General features: G+C 40.0%; 1 protein-coding gene across 1 annotated transcript in view; it reads left to right on the top strand.

Annotated features, from left to right (window-relative positions):
- agbl4 (AGBL carboxypeptidase 4) overlaps positions 1-17,132 on the top strand; it is a gene marked incomplete at its 5' end in the record, with an annotated part of 352,800 nt that overhangs the window by 285,683 nt on the left and 49,985 nt on the right. The gene's annotated exons all lie outside the window — the stretch shown is intronic.

The raw sequence follows: 17,132 nt of genomic DNA, 5'->3' as shown, positions 1-17,132 counted from the left end.
CTCTATCGGCCCAAACCAAGCTTTTTCTGTCTTTCTTCCCTCTGTAATCTGCATAAAAAAAGTCAGTGATTATCGGTTGAGGGTTTTTTTCTGTTCCCTTAGAGGCTGAACGTTACTGAACAGATAGCTGATCTTTCTGAAGTCCTATTTGTTCTTCAGGTTTGCCCCCACTACAAACATATCCCTGATCAAAGCATTATGAAAGGACTTACCACTTCAAACGTGGGCCCTTTTTACGCCCCATTCCGCCTGACCTGCCAATTGCCATGGCAACGCTGCAATCACCAAATCCACACCCTCCTTCCATGCCTGCCATCACAGGTAACCGGGGGAATGAGAGTATGATGAAGATTCTCATTTTGTAGGTTCAACCCTTTTCTCTGTGACTTTTACATTAGAGGGAAGTTGTGTAATACACTGTAAAATATTGCCAGGATTTCACTTAACAGTTAAGAATTAATCACAGTTATATCACAGTTAAATGGCGTGTTGTTGAGAACTTTACAGAATGTATGTGTGGCTAGGTCAGTTTTGGTCAAGTTGTATTGTAAGTAGTGGATTTTCGTTTGAAGTCAAGGTTATGGCAGTCATGTTCCCTTTGGCTTTAAACTTTATTTGATTTTTATTTATTTAAACTTGAATCTTCTAGAATGTATGTACGTACGTATGTACATATAATACAGTAGCTTTCAAAATCTGGGGTCAGTATGATTTTTTTTTGTGAGAAATTATTTTATTTAGCTAGGACTCAAAACTAAACTGACAGTAAATATTTCTGTTTCATATAAATGCTTTTCATTGTTTAAACAAAAATATTGAATGGCTGCTGAAAATTAAGCTCTGCCAAATTACATTTTAAAATTTATTGAAATAGAAAAGTCATTTTAAATTGTATTAATATTTCACAATATTACTTCTCACTATCAAGTACATGCAGCTGCCGTGACCATAAGAGCAAGAACATTTTTAAAAAAGTGCCTACCACAATCTTTTAAAAGGTAAGGTATATGTAACAGAGGCCAGCTAGTAAGAGCTGTGCGTGTAAACCTCACTCCCCTGATCTCAAGAGGTGCCCTAGCGACTGATGCTAGAGACTAAGGTCCTTATCAGCGAACCCGCCTCCCATGCTGGAGACGCCAGTTCGATTCCCGCTCAGAGCGGGGCGAGTAGGACTGGTTACATTTGGTGTCGTGTTTAGGGGGATGAGTGTAATGGAGGCCAGCTAGTAAGAGCTGTGTGTGTAAATCTCACTCCCCTGATCTCAAGAGGCGCTCTAGCAACTGACGCTAGAGACTGCGGTCTTTAGCATCCTTGTTACCGTGTCCGCCTCCCATGCCGAAGATGCTGGTTCGAGTGCCGTTTGGAGCGGGGCGAATATGACCGGAGGCATTGCATATATACTTTTTGGTGAACTTTGCATTTAGAGTCCTAACCCACACATACTTTTTTACTCCAGATAAAATAAAATAAAAAGTATTTACAAGTTGTTTATGCATTTAGCAGTTTTTTTTTATTTTTTTTATAGCGACTTACATTTTACATTCAAGGAGTATATTTATTTCCCACACACACGGGTCGATCCCATGACCTTGGTTTTGCTGGCAAAATGCTTTAAGCAAAGACCAGGAGACTCTGTGTATCTTCTGCAGAATTCTTTATTAAGAACTTGCTGTTTGTTTGCTGCAATCATCAAGGTTCAACTTGGTATCTGTATATTGTAGTTTAACATTAATTTTAGGGGGCAGTGCTTAGAGAAAGAGACAAAGCACCTGGGTGACAACCTTAAACAAAGCGTACAAATGAAAAATGCAGGTATAGGAACCCACCCCAGACTCTAGAGTCTTACCAGTCCTAATCCAATCAGCATAACTATTCAAAGAATGGGACAGGGGCTCCCATTAAAGACAAACGGTGAGAGTCTCAGTAATCCGGTTCATTTGACTTGCAATAAAGAGAACAGGAACTGGCAGAAAACTCTTGCTAGAAACTTTGCTAAACAGAATCATTCATCTGATGCCATCTTTACTTTAAATGCTAAATACAATCTACTTCACCTTAGTTTTTCATGTGATGTCATGTTAGGACGTAGGATCAGAAGATTTTAAACATTGTTAAATTTGTAATCCCATTTTATCTATACTAGATCTTCTGTAGTACTGTAATACTTACTGTGAAAGTACAGCAGCTAGTTGACAGATATTGTAAATTGACACTATTTTATTTACAGTGTTACAAATCTGCTCTGCGGGTGAGGAATTTGTTCTCCAATTGTAAACATCAACAAACAAACTGCAACTTGTACGGTAGCTGAATGCTAACTCACTGCATTGTCATAACAAACTGCTTCTAATATGCAAACGTACATTCTCACAAAATGGCAGCCCACTGTGTGTTGCTCCATATGGAATTTTATTGCCCTTAATGCATATTCATAGGAATGAGTGAGTGAGCAGCCTAGCCTTTTGAGAAGAGCGATGAGCTAATAGCATCTTCCCTGTGGGAGATGAACAACTCTTAAAGCAAAATCCCAACTGTACAATTATCCCACTGTGCGGGCGGACCAAAGATATTACCATTCTATTGACTCTTATTCTTATTAGAAGCTAATAAAGGGACATCTGTGCGTTAGGATCACAGGAAAAAGGAAACGAATGCACATTCACATTCATATTATGATCTTTATTTTTTTATATTCAGCACATTAAATCAACTGAGGTATTTTTTTTTTTTTTTTTTTTTTTTACAAGCACAAACAAATTCAGATTGAGTTTGCATTGAAGTTTAGTCAAACAAGGTAATGCATACGGAAGTTTTGATGCATTGACTTTTGTGGATTTGTATTTTGTGTCATTCATCATAATTACTGCATGCCCCAGTTTTTTCCCCCATTTTTGCCCTGAAAATGAATTCATCTTCTATTTTTACCCTGTCTGGTTTTAAGGGGCCGTGGTTGGGATTGAACTCACTGCCATGGCCTTTACATTGGCACATTTGTACTGCCGCAGATGGCATTTCAGACATTTGCCTTGTTGTAGACTGCTGTTTGAGGTTAGAATAAATGCTGAGGGTGCAGCGAGAGCACATTTATGCATATATATTTTCAGACTAAGCTGTTAAATATGCTGTGAGATAAGAGCAGATGTTACCAGTACAAATATTCTTGTGTTAGTACCACACAGGCCCATTATTCAAAAATATACCTGTCCTGAATATTCATGTTGGAAGTGGAATGCACTCACTATCTAATTGAAAAGAGATATATTCATCATGATAGCAGTTTCCTCTGCCCATCTTATACCCCAGAATTCCATATACACTTGGAAAATCGCTGTTCGTGTAAACATATTCGGTGAGATCCTTCAGGGCCTGTCTTTTGTAGAACAGCTTCAAACTCTGCACGTTTTGAAGCCTTTAGGTTTAAAGTGTATCTGCTCAGACAAGGAATACGGCAAACTCCTCAGAGAGAAGTACACATCTCATAAGAGCTCTTTTCTTCCTCACTCTGTTTCCCTCAGTAGAAAGTCCCACAACATACGTACTAATAAAGTGTGAGCATGTTTCATGTGCTGTAGGGAAAAGCGGCTCCTTGGGCTGAAGAGAGAGAGAAAGAGAGAGAGAGAGAGAGAAATGTTGTGTAATTGTGACCCGGTTCGGTACGGTCAACAGTCAACTATCAATCACCTCCCGGGCTAAATGTGACATAAGGGCTGAAATTGGACCCTCTTTCAACAAGCAAATCCCCCTCAATTAAGTGACATTTCATTAATCTGTATCAAAGTCAGACTAAATGCATCCCACACAACTGTGGCTGCAGTAAGCCCTGGAGGCCGTTATTAAATTTGCTTGTATCATTTAAAGGAAATGGCAAACGTATTCGACTTAAAGGGCACCTGGCATCTGTCTCTTTAAAACCAAACTCAGCTAAATTAAAAGTGTGCAGTTGGACATGCTAAGCACAAACTGTGTCCGTGCCCTTTACAACCACTCTTGATCAATTCTTAATATGTCTAGCCAAACATTTTCCTCTGCCTTCAAGTAAATACTTTCTGCCCTTTAAATTAAGGACTAAACATTTCATATGAACCAGAATATGTTGTTGTTTTTAAGTAAGTTTGCTCAGTATGTTGCTTTTATACAACAGTTTGATAAATAAGAATTTAATACTGAGTAACTTAGTCATGCTGTAGTGGTGTTCCTGAATCGGAATGTGCTTCTGAACAAATCTTTTGGGTGAATGTGTTTTTGAATGAATGATTCAATGACTCAGGTACTTGTTTTATTCCTAAATTAATCTGTGTTTCTCAACGAATTGTTTGAATGAATGATTCCAATAGCTCACTCATAATGTCATTTCTCAACACCTTCTGCTGTAATAAAGGAACTTGGAGAAAGAGTCATGAAGAGCATGACCAGCCCAGATGAATCATGCACACTTATATTTAAAAGAAAAAAGAGTCAGTTGGGCCAATTTTGATTTCATGTCTTGAATAGAAATATTATACATTTGCATTAAGGGCCCTATTTTAACAATCTAAGCGCATGGTCTAAACCTTAAGCGCAAGTTCACTTAGGGCATTTCCGAATCCACTTTTACTAGTTTAACGATGGGAAAAATGGTCGGCGCCAGGCTCATGGTCTAAAAGGGTCCTATTCTCTTAATGAGTAATGGGTGTATTTAAACCAATCAGAGTCTCATCTCCCATTCCGTTTAAATGCCAGTTGTGCTCGTGCCATGGCGGATTCGCTATTTACATGACGTAATTTGATAGTAGAAAGACCGAACGCGTCTCCAGATCGCAAACGGAACTGCTTGTGCGCGAGGTAAAAGTGCGCAAGCAGACCATCTACGGGACAAGCCGGATTCCACCATATATTTATGTAAACAGTAATAATATTTTACATTGTAATCCTTTTAATTTTAATATTTGGCATGTTCGTTTGCTGCTGTGCGTCCCTGTGTGTGTAATAATCAGAATGTACGCACATTTTGGACCCTCCAATAGGCGCACATTACTAACGCGCTCTTTAAATAACCAAAAATATATATATATTGCGCCTTAAAATCAGGTTTCAGTTGGTCAATGGCACAGTCTATTTCTGTTGCCCAAAATAGCAACGCGCCAACAATGCGCCAGAACACGGTTTCAGACCAGCACACCCATGGGCGCACAAATGGGCGCAAATGCATTTGCTATTTAAACAACGTGGCACAGGACGTGAAAATGATAACTGCGTCGGGCTGAAACTAGCAAAAAACACTTGCGTCGCACTTGGCGCTGAATTGCGCCGGGTGTAAGATAGCGCCCTAAATGTTTGCAGTCAGAGTTGGAGTGGGCTGGTCAATTGAAAGTTTGAAGAGGTTATTAATGTAAAGTGAAAACGATAGCAGTTAAAACTATGGTTTAACAGTCCTGAGGTGTGTTTTATCTAGTAATGTGCTTTTGCTGATCTGCTGCTTGACTGCAGTGTGTAGTAATGGAGAGAGTGTGAAGCACCAGTTAAAGTACTTAAGATCCTTTTGATTTGTTTGTAATTTGTTCATGATATATTTAGATTTGTTCACAAATGAAAAAACCTAATTCTTGAGATAAGATGATCAAAACAAAAATGTATATATATTTATTTTTTTCAATTGATTAAAAATGTATTTAAAAATGAATCAATTATTATTTGTCTTTTGAAATATAATCGTTTTCAATTCATTCAATTATTAATAGAATAACCATTATTTTAATATAAAACGGTTATATATTTTATTTTATTTTAAAATTATTAATAAAATGATAATAAATTACAAACATACAGACAATAGTCAATACAGAAGTCAATGAAAAGTCCCCAGTGTGACTTAGAAAAACAAATGTGTTTATGTTTGTGTTTTCCTTGTCTTTTGTGTTTGTAGTCTTGTTCTGATCAGTGACATCTGAGAAATGACCATGTTGAGTTTATGCTCCATCCACAAGTGCTCCCTCTCTCCTGATTAGAGAGAGAGAGAGATCTGAAAGACCTTCTTCTCTCAGTGCTTAATCAATAAGCCACTGACAACCCAGAGAGAGAGAGAGAGAGAGAGAGAGAGAGAGAGAGAGAGAAGGAGCTCTCAAGAAAATAGTTTGCCGCCCCTGGCCAAAAGTGAGGTCTGTGTGTGAATATATTTTTTAGAGACTATAAGATTGAGATTGACAGAGATGGTGAGGCTGTAAATTGAGTGTCAGGGATCTCACTATGTAGTGAGAAAAGGCAAGAAATAAGAGGAATAAGAGGCAAAAAAAAAAAAAAAACCATGAGAGAAATTAAACCTTGGAGCTGTAACTGCGTAATAAAGTTGGGTGCAGAGAGAGGTTTTCCGTCTGGACTTTGTTGCTTTCAGAAATTATTTAGAACTCTATGGGGGGCAGGAAACTAATAACCTATATTAAAAAAGGCATCTTTCTTTCAACTGCGCTTACAGCCCGAGCTTTTTCTGGAATCTGAGTGGGTGAAGTGTGTAAAATTACTTGCTTTGTCCCAGCCGGAGATGTGTTTCAACTCAAATTGTATCGAGCCTGACATGATCCAAGTGACCTTTTGAGATTGCAAGGCTTTGTTATTGCATGCACAAGGTTAGTTATGCCCTGCATAGTCTCAGACGCATGCCCACGGACCGCCCACAGTCCATTCACTGACCGTCTGGTGCATATATTGCACACAAAAATGCCATGAGCTGGCTGAATTCACTAGTTAAATATACCGTCAGTACAGATGGAATACCATACTCATACTAATTTCCTGCAGTACATATTAAACAGTGGTGTAAGAACACTAATAAATCCACAGTGTGAAACCGACTGTGAGTCCAATGCTTTGATTACAAAATGAACTGGCGCATGGTGCATTTGATTAAGAAACAATATCTAATCTATAAAACACTTGAAACTCCACAAAGTAAAACAAGTGTATCGTTGAGAACACTCATTTAAACAGCATACACACACCGGGACATTTGACTGCACATCTCATTTTTAACATTATCGATACTGCTTGCAATCGCAAAGAAACTGTAAGATAAAAATAAACACGAAAAACCTTAAGACCCGGTATACTTCAAGCGAAATCGAAGAATGCACTTCTGTGACATAATTTCAAACAAAATCAGGCCAAAACGAAGTTCGTTTTGCAAGTTTGAAACAGATTGCCAAAGGAAATTTTCCATCTGGTAAATACCTTTGTACGTCCGTTGGTCTGTGACGATTACGTAATGGGTAGGTGTGTGTAGAGTCATCTAAACTCTTAATGTTTAAACTTGGATGTTCGCTAACAGTATATCGCTGCTCACGTATTTCGAACACATTTTTACTCCTAAGCAAAGAACAAAAAAGAAGTTCGCTCTGAGTGTATCAGGGCCTTTACACAACAACACCAAAGGGGGACTTGCGCTCAGGAGTAGAGCAGACGAATCCTTTCTAGGCACACTGAAACAGTCACAATTTGACGTCACACTCTGCGCGTATGTTTTAAATAACATAATGCAACATAAAAATGTCACTTTTTAAATAGCAAACTTAAAGTGTTTATTACAAATAAAGTACCCTGGAAATCCAGAGTTCTCGCAAGAGCACAATTTGAATTTGCTCAGCGAGTTACTCTGGCATTGCCCTTGTAGCCGAGCTGCACCAATCACATCGGTGTATCTAATATAGGCGGGCCAGAGGAGAGCTAAATAGATGACGACAGCGCTAGTGACAGCGCAATCACGACAGTGATTGGTTGTAGTGTTATCCAATTGCGTGCAGTGAGATTTTCAAATGCATGCTTGGTGCCGCCCCTCGAGTTGGGCGATTTTCATTACTCAATGCCAGACCCTTAATCTTTCGGATTTGGGTCTGGATTTCCAGGCTACAAATAAAGTACTAAATGCTAAAAATTAATAAACGTAAGTCGGTTCATTTTAGTAAATCGAGCTCATAACTTGTGCGACTTAAATAGGTGTATTTACTGTATGGTTGTTCATATCATATGGCAAAATCTTAAAAACAAATCTCAAATATAAAGAGATTTTTTATTTTTCTATTGTTGTTTAATATATTAATTATATTATTGTATATATAATAATAATAATAATAATTTCATTTTAATATTTAATAAAAATGCATATCTTCAAATTACTATTAAGAGGAATTGGCACCGGAATCGTTGCATTTTTTTTACAGTACACTTTATGGAGTGTAAGTGGGCAGTTCTTGGAATAAGCTACAGTAATGACTAGACTTTAGACTGCTTGATTGAAATTACATTTTACATATGTAACAGAGGCCAGCTAGTAAGAGCTGTTCAGGTAAACCTCACTCCCCTGATCTCAAGTGGTGCACTAGCGACTAACTGTAGAGACTGCTGTCTTTAACCTCCTTGTTTTTTTTTCTTTAACCTCCCACGCCAGAGACCCGGTTCGAGGCCCGCATTATCGCGGGGCGAGAAGGACCTGAGGGGATACATTGGTGCTGTGACCCAGATAGAAGAGAGGTTTAGGGGGGTGAGTGTAACAGAGGCCAGCTAGTAAGAGCTGTGCGTGTAAACTTCACTCCCCTGATCTCAAGAGGCGCTCTAGCAACTGACATTAGAGACTGCGGTCCTTCCATCCTTCCATCACAGGTTCGAGGCCCACAAAGAATGGGGCGAGTAAGACCGGAGGGGTTACGTATATGTAGAGAAAGTGATGCATCATGAGAATTGTACCTTCACTTCTCTCTCTCTCTCTCTCTCTCTCTCTCTCTCTCTCTCTCTCTCTCTCTCTCTCTCTCTCTCTCTCTCTCTCTCTCTCTCTCTCTCTCTCTCTCGCAGGAATGCTGCACATCAGCCTCTACAAGGATCTTGAATCTCATGCTAGGTTTACCTTTGTGGTTGCTCAATGCTTGTTTCGATTTAGGCCTATTTGCACGGCAGCACCAGACTTGGTTCCACTGTAGCAGTGGTTGGCTGTCAAGTGGCGAGCGGTTACATGCCCTTCTAGCCCCCACTGTCACGTACGAAGGGGGCAGCACAGCTAGGGGCAAATCCCAAAGAAATCACAACTGCTTTTTTCTTCTAGTTTGTAACTCATCCTTTCAAGCAAGGCAGCCATAAAGTTCAGTTGTGCATTCTTCAAAAAGCCCTATTATTGCCTCTCTCTGATTCCCTGTCGTTCAGAGCACAGACTGGCATTCTTTCTTCTCTCTCCTCTCTTTTTCTGTTTTGAAGGGACGAGGCAGGAGTCGGGGAGAGCGGAGGGAGACTATGACCAATGCTGCCAAATCGAGGGCGAGCAATTTGGCAAAAGGGCTTTAAGCATGACAGATTTCTCTCTGTCTGTCTGTCTCCCTCTTTCTCTCTTGTTATTCTCCTTAATGTCAAGAGGCGGCTTGCTGTTTTCTTTCTTCTTTCTTTTTTCAAGTCCCAATTTCACATGGTCTGTCATCTGTGAAAGCTCATATGTTAAAAGGATAGAAAGATGGTATTGGATTTGTCAGTTGATGCCAAAGGATGTTTTTTTTTTGTTTGTTTTTGCCACAATCATCATTTCTTTCTCTCCATCACATAAATATATAGTGGCCACAAAAAGTAGTTAGACTCTTAAGCCTCACTTAAATGTGTGAATATCAATGCATTAGATAATAGAATATCAAACCAAGTGTCATTTGCAAGCAGTGTGTTTTTGTGTGTATGAAGCAGGGTTGTTCACCATTCAGAACTGAATTGATAATGCCTTGTAAAATACTATTCAGTTGACGAATTTGGAAAAACAGGATGCAGAATTACTGCATTGATAGATTGATTGATTGATAGATCGATAGATCAACAAGTAAAACATGCGGAGGGCAGTAGCTTTTATTTCTGCTCGGACAGCCGCAAGACCACGCCGAACGCTGTGAGTGTGTGTTAGAAATCAGGACCAAACTTGGATTTCCAGCCAAAGTTTAAATTCCGTCTGGTTAGTGTGCTTCCTAGTAGTCGGGGAGTAGGCGGTCTTTTGTGGCTGTTCGAACACATTCAATCTCATGAGTGTTTACACTACAAAAGCAATCCGGTCGAATGCATTTTCGACTACCTCTGGAAGTGGTCGAAAGTGGACGAGCTCAAAACGTTTTAGACCCCGTTTACACCTGTATTTATTTAGCGCCATCCACTTGTGATCCGATCGACCAAAACACATCTTAATACTAGATCTAAACAGGGCCTAGAAGTTCTTCTGTTCTGAATTTTGCACAGCCCTGGTATAGAAGTAATTTCTCCCTTAAGTTCACACAGGTATTTCACATTAACAGGAAAGTGTTCTTTTCTCTTTGTTTTGAATAGTATACATATTGCTTTGACATTTAACACCTATTAAACTTTTACTTCTCTTTAAAAGAAATCACTTGGTTTGTGATTTTGCTGTGTTCCAAAGCAATGACATTCATACATTTTAAAGTGTTCAAATCCTTTTTTCCCTCTCTGATTGAATGGCGCACTCTCAAAGTCCTCTGTTTGTACCCGGGGCGGATCACAGGTTGACCTTTCCTTATTAAGCTAATTAGTAGCCATTTTGGCAACACAAATCTTTTGACTAAAACAAGCAACGAGCAATGACCACCCATTAAATGACTATTTGTCTTTCTCTCGCTCCTTGATTCTCTTTCTTTGTCCCTCTCTAGCCTTTCCACTGACACTTCCTCCACCTCTCTCAACCTCAATTGTCTTGAAATTGTCGAGAACAGAGATCTCTCCATTTCACGGAGATGAGCATGGGTGAAAGAGGGGGTTCTTGATTGCGCTAAATCGATCTCTAATCACCCTGCGCTCTGTGCTTTTATCCCTCCGGACCATCTACGGGGCTTAAGAGGGTTCAGAGTTGTATTTACATGCTGGGTTTTGCAGTCTCTCCATCTCTTTTCAGCTCTGTCTGATACCAGTGTCATAACATACCATTGTAATCCTCTGGAGTGACTCGCTTCTTACAGTGCATTGAGGGAACCAAAATCTCTCCGGCCCTTGATTGCTCACTTCAGCTCCCACTTACAGGCTCAGTTCTGACTCGGCATCGCGCAGAGCGGGTTGTTGACCCAGCCGTGCACTTTTGCTTTCTTTTCTCCTTTGGTCTGACCTCCGTTATCCCCTTGACTTTGACTCAGACACAGTCCTTTCACAGTCCGGCTTTGCTCTGGCCCAGATCTGCCCCACTGCCAGCGATAAATGCGATGTAAAAGAATGAGATGGATGTATTCAAGGGGTTTCTTTCAAAGAGGCGGCGTTTGAATAGAATCAGATCTAAGATTGAAGAGCTGGTCTGATGCTTTGAGGTGAGAGAGTAGCGTAGAGGAGCCCAGGGGTGAAAAATGGTTTATGACCCTGTGGCTAGAGAAAATCCGTGAGGAGACGCAATGCATACTGCCTGTTCTGCTTCTACCTGACCTGTACACAGGCAGGAATCCACAGACGTAAAGCTCTATTTCTTTTAAAGCCCTGTCCTTGAAAAATAAAGTGAGATGGGAGTGAGAGAAGAGGGAGGTTGATGGTGGTTCGGCTCCAGCACCCATACGGCAGCCTGCGCCCTGTATAAATTTAACACTACTGACAATTTACAGCTAGCCCGTGTCGGCTGATATGACGCACACACGGGTGAGCGTGTCATTCCACTGCTGCTGCAAACTGATGCTGATTTACTCCAGCGTGAAGGTGCCGGGTGCAGTGTGGAATAACTGAATGCTTTTGGAGGAAGAAGGCCCACGTTGTCATGGGGTGGAAGTTGGAGGGCACAGAACCAGGACTCCGTATTCCTCCCACTAATGAGACTTTTCTCATGCACTCTTTTGGCGGCCATAAAAAGCAGAATGGCAAATATATTCACTGTATATTTACTGTATCTGTTATTACAGAAAAGTACTGTGACAGTAGCATGATGCAGTAATAGTGTAAGATGCTACTAATATGATACTTAGATATATATACATTGAATATTTTTTATGATAGTATGATATATATATAAGTATATCATACTTTTATAAAAAAAAATCAATGAGTGTATATATATATCATGTATCATATTAGTACCATCTTATATATATATTAAAGAAAGCATGATATCCTTGTTGTTTTTATAGTCTAAAAAAGTTTTTCCGCAGTGGAATCATGTCCAGAGAACTATGGGATAGGATAGGATAAAAAATTTATATTTTATATTATATATTATTTAGACAACACAGAAGCATTTTCACTAGTGTTCGCAGACGTTTAGGCCCGACATGTATGTTTCTGCATGTCGTTATAGTAGCCTAATGCTAATAATAATGGAGGGCTTGTGGTTGACAGCAGATTTGGATTCGGCGTCGTCTGACCCTACAGAAAGGACACAGTAGAAAATAAATGCAGCCTGTCATGTTTGAGTCATCTATCTCGGGCCGGTGTGATGAAACTTACTCGGCTCGTCTTAAACAGAGCGAAGCTGCCATTTCTGCTGAATTTGATCTGCTCGGGTTCCAGCTCTCTTAAAGATCCCAGGTAATTGTGTTACGTCAGGGCTCTTTTCATGTCTTATCATCTTGCATTAAAAGTGGCACATCGACCACAGGAGAAAAGCCGAACTGCACAATCTGCATAACCTTCAAAATCCATTAGATTTTTTATTTTGTGTCAAAGACACTTCTCGTCTTTTGACGCCATTTACATATTTATCGCACCTGATCATATATAGCCTACATATTTTATTTCGTCACGTCGGGTGGTAACGTGGGGACTTGTGCTCTCAGGTGAGAAATATGCTGAGCTGGTTGTCTCAGCCAAGGTTGTCAACATAAAATTTCTCCCTCGTCTCACTCTCGTTTCCCCTCCGCCTTTCATTCCTTTCCTAATGGAAGTAGGGAGCCGTAGAAGGAGCCGAACGGGGCTGTTGACCTTTCATATGATTTGGAGTGGTGGGATCTTCTTTGAGATGAGGGATTCCCAGCGCTATTGGGCCGGCAGCACCATTAAAGGAGATATAGAGCAGGCCTGTGGAGTCCTTTTAAAAGAGTCAGCCCATTACCAGTGCTTTATGGTCTAATTGGGAGCGTGTCTCATCTATAGGAGAGAGCGCTTGTTTATGTCCCACCAGGTCCTTATAGGTAAGCAGAAGAGGGGAGGTTATAAAATCGGTCAAGGTAAAGTTTACATTAAGGCATCAGGATGCCTGACGGGTGTCAATGGAAAACATAGTGTAAGAAAAGCACTGATGCAGCGAAATGGGTGGAGAAAAAAAGTTCTCAGATTGCTAAAGCACATTTGTCTTGTTTCGTAAGTTTTTTCTGTCTTTTCTGCAGGGTTGGAGGTGGTGAATTGGATGTGTGGAAGCTTGTTGTTGATCTTTAGCACCACCTGCAGGTCAAAGGACTCCAAGTCAGTCATGTGTTTTATTTTGAGAGCAAGAAAAAGGAAAGAAAGAGAGCTCACGCAGCAGTTCTCAAAATAAAGATAAACATTTACTCTCTGCTAAGCTGCGGGCCCTCTGGAAAACGCTGATAAAAACACTGACGCAAATGAACATTAAAAATACATCTTACAGAGTATTAATTCTGAAAAGAACCGTATGGAATCGCTGCAAGTGACTCGTAATGAATCTTACTGGGCAGTTTGCTTTAATGGGGAGGGTGGTGTATAGGCTCAGCATTAGGTAAACACACGGCTCGCCCCATCTGTCCCGCACGTCTAAGTGTAGCGTTTGCCTCCAGGCTGCTGCATTGTTTTACATCCACTGGCTTGTTTGTGGCGGGTCGGGCCCGAGGTGGGATTTATAACTGATGGACCCGCACACCCAGCTCCTGCTGAAACGCAAGCGTTCACATTTCCAGCAAACACTCAAGCCTTTCCACTGAGACTTCTGAATGGCAAAGCCATCCATCTCTGTGAAGGACATGGAGAGAGGCGACGAGAGAAATTTTCCTGTAAAATTCGACGAATGTTTTATGATTGCAGCCCATGCTGAAGTGTTTTTAGGCCCCCAGGAAGCAGATTAGAATATATATGGGTGAACATTGCGTAGCGGCAATCAACATTTCCTCCAGCTCAGCACAAACCCAGATGAGATCAATAAGATATTAGGCTTGTGTACATAGCAATGAGCTCAACGATCACCAGAGTCGTTTAGGACACAGCGAGAGAGGCCGTGATATATTATTGACCTGACATACAAGACGAGCCAGTCTCATGGGAGGGCAGTGTGTGTGTGTGTGTGTGTGTATGTGCATGCATCCATGTGGTAACAGTTGCTTTACATGACAGATAATCATCTGTTCACTGCAGTGTGGTTTTTCTGCTACATCCTGTGCAGTGACTATGACAGGATGAAAACTACTCTTACAAAAATGTACTATGGAAGCCATAGTTTCTGCCAACATTGTTACAAATGTATACTGTTTTTGCATACAAAGATGATGAGATATATATAACATGTTCTAAAACATTTTTCAGAACAAACATTAAATAGAAGAAAAAGTAAATTCAACTTAATATAAACTAATTTTAAATAAAATATTAAAACTAAAAATAATACAGTGAAATAATTAGGCCTTTATACATGCTACCTTTTTATATTTTAGGAAGGGGGTCCTTTGCAATCTTATTTGTGGGTCTGTGGCATCAAAACATTTGAAAGCCCGTGCTCTGCGGTGATGCACAGAGATTTTGGCCCGGTTTCACAGACAGGGATTAGATTAAGCCAGGATTAGGCCTTAGTTCAATTAGGGCATCTAAGTAGCTTTTATAAACATGCCTTAGAAAAAAACATTACCGATGTGCATCTTGAGACAAAACAATGGCACTGATATATTTTAAGAAAACAGCTCAAACAAGCATTTTAGTCTGGGGCTAGGCTTAAGCCTCGTCTGTGAAACCGGGGGTTTATGTAATAGGCCTACTGTATTTTCCTGGAACGCTTTATTGACTAGTCAGCATTCAGGACTGGAACAATGTTGCATTTCTTTTTGTGATCAAAGTGGAGGTGAATTTATCCCATTTTTACTGTAGAATTATTTTTTTTTTTTTTTAGCTGAAGCTGTTGTTACCACAGTAGAATTGTATAAACCCAATCTCTTGCTCCTGGTAAAAGCTGCCTCTGAGACGACAGGTTTGAACTGCCACAATGATCTCGAGTACAGTTCTAATCATTCCCCTTCAGCCTTCGCAATGCCTTACAGACTTTAAGACGGCCCCACGGGAGCCCGAGTCACCATAGACATAATGTATTAGGCCATGCTTGTCTTTACAGCTAGTGATGGATGGATATAATATTCAAGGAGCCTGCTGAATAATGCATATGGATATTTTAATGTTTCATTCGTGGTCAAGTCTGGAAGTGAGGAGGATATCTTTGAGGATTGACCTGTGTTCTGCTATTCCTCAGACTGCTGAGGTGTCAGTGTGTGTGAGTGTGTGTGTGCCTTATTAATTCTATGATATTCCCCTGACTCAAACACACACATAAAGACAGTGCATGATTTGTCATCCCATGTCTAGTTTTCATCTTGATGCATTACCCTTGCATTGAATAGAATCACCCATATTAGTTCAAAGACAAATTGAGTATTTTTAGTGTATCAGTGTCTGTCTTCTAAAATGCCATGTATTTGATCAATTTGCCTGCTAATAGAAAGGGATAACAGCGACCTTATATATACTGCAAGTGTGTGTGCTTGTTTCAGTCTCCTCACAGGTGTAAATTCTTGGTCGTTGTGTGATTTCCTTGCTAGAAAAAGTCCTTTCTGGCATACCTGTTCGGACAACCGACAGCACTGCCGATAAGAGAAATCCGCGAAGGCCGAACAAATTCCCCGGCGTGCGCGTTCCAGTAGCTTTCCCGCCTTGAGGAACAGAATGCTCTGAGACTAAAATACGCTCGCTTCTCTGCCTGGAAGCACATCAGACTTTTAAAGAGGAGCTTTTGTTGGCAGTCCTCTCGCATTCGTCCAGCCTTTCTTTTCATTAACTTGAATGGTATTCCCATTCCATTCCTAACTGGCATCGCTCACAAAGGAGGACTGATTTGATTCACGCTGCATTAAATTCCTCTCTATTTCATTTTGGAGACTGTAAAAGAGGAGAAGAGGATGAAATATCTGGAAACAGATCTAGGAGTCATTATTGCATTCATGATGAAGTATCTAGAATGGAATTCATTTAAACACACAGTAAGCTTAAAATCCTATCTACCAAACATTTTGAAAGGGCCAAAACTTTTGGAGCATTTATTTTTTTTTGTTAAATTTGTTAGATTTTGTTAGATTTTGCTATCTGACAGAAAGTTTAAAAGGGTCTTCGCTGTTGTAGCATTTTGTATTTTCTCTGAGTCCGAAGTACACTTATAATATTTAAAAAAAAATTATGCCAAAAATGTTACATGAACATTTTACTCTTTCTAGCTCTCTTTCTGTGTCATTAACTAGAATTAAGCAGGCTATTTGCTGTACCTTTAAGACTTCTATATATAAATGACCTCTATTATGGTTGGCCAACCTCTGCATACCGGTGTAATTCTTACTGTCTTTAATAAGTTTTAATGACTCTTTCTGACCCATTTTTCACAGCTTAATTTACATAAATGGTCTGAGTGGACTGGGATGGATAATAAACTTCTGTTTTTAGTAAATATCGAGTCCATATGGTGTAAAATAAATGCTAATTAGTGGTGCTTGCGAAGGCAAGCATTTTTATTATAATTGCTTGTGTTTACAGTTAGAGATTTGAGTAACTTTAGTGCAAAAGTCATCCTGCAGCATAAAATTTGTGCTATTTCTGACTTCAAATTTGCCTGGTGAAAAAAAATGAAGCCAAAAAGGCTCTAAACGTACATTGAAAGAGGTCTAGAATATTGTAGACTTGAGGGTGGGCACTTTAATTAACTTGATTCTCATTTTAATGTTAAATTGTTGTAGTTTTTCTTAATTGAAAAGATGTAGGTGCTTATGGGTCCCTGTAAATTCATCGGCCACAAGATGTTTTTCTCCTGTTCTTGCGATCAGTAGCTTATTGTGTTTGTCCTCCCGTGGAGTCTTCATTAGCTCTAACATTTCCTATCAGTCCTGTCCTGTCATATACTGGGTTTCCTGCTGCATGTCTTGAGGTCTGAAACTCCAGGGCCCAGACATATGGCTCCTGACTATACATACACTGTCCTG

This window comes from Scardinius erythrophthalmus (assembly GCF_964197995.2).
Source record: "Scardinius erythrophthalmus genome assembly, chromosome: 20".
Classification (NCBI taxonomy): domain Eukaryota; kingdom Metazoa; phylum Chordata; class Actinopteri; order Cypriniformes; family Leuciscidae; genus Scardinius; species Scardinius erythrophthalmus.
The sequence above is the reverse complement of the archived record's forward strand: the minus strand, read 5'-3'. Positions and strand labels throughout refer to the sequence as shown.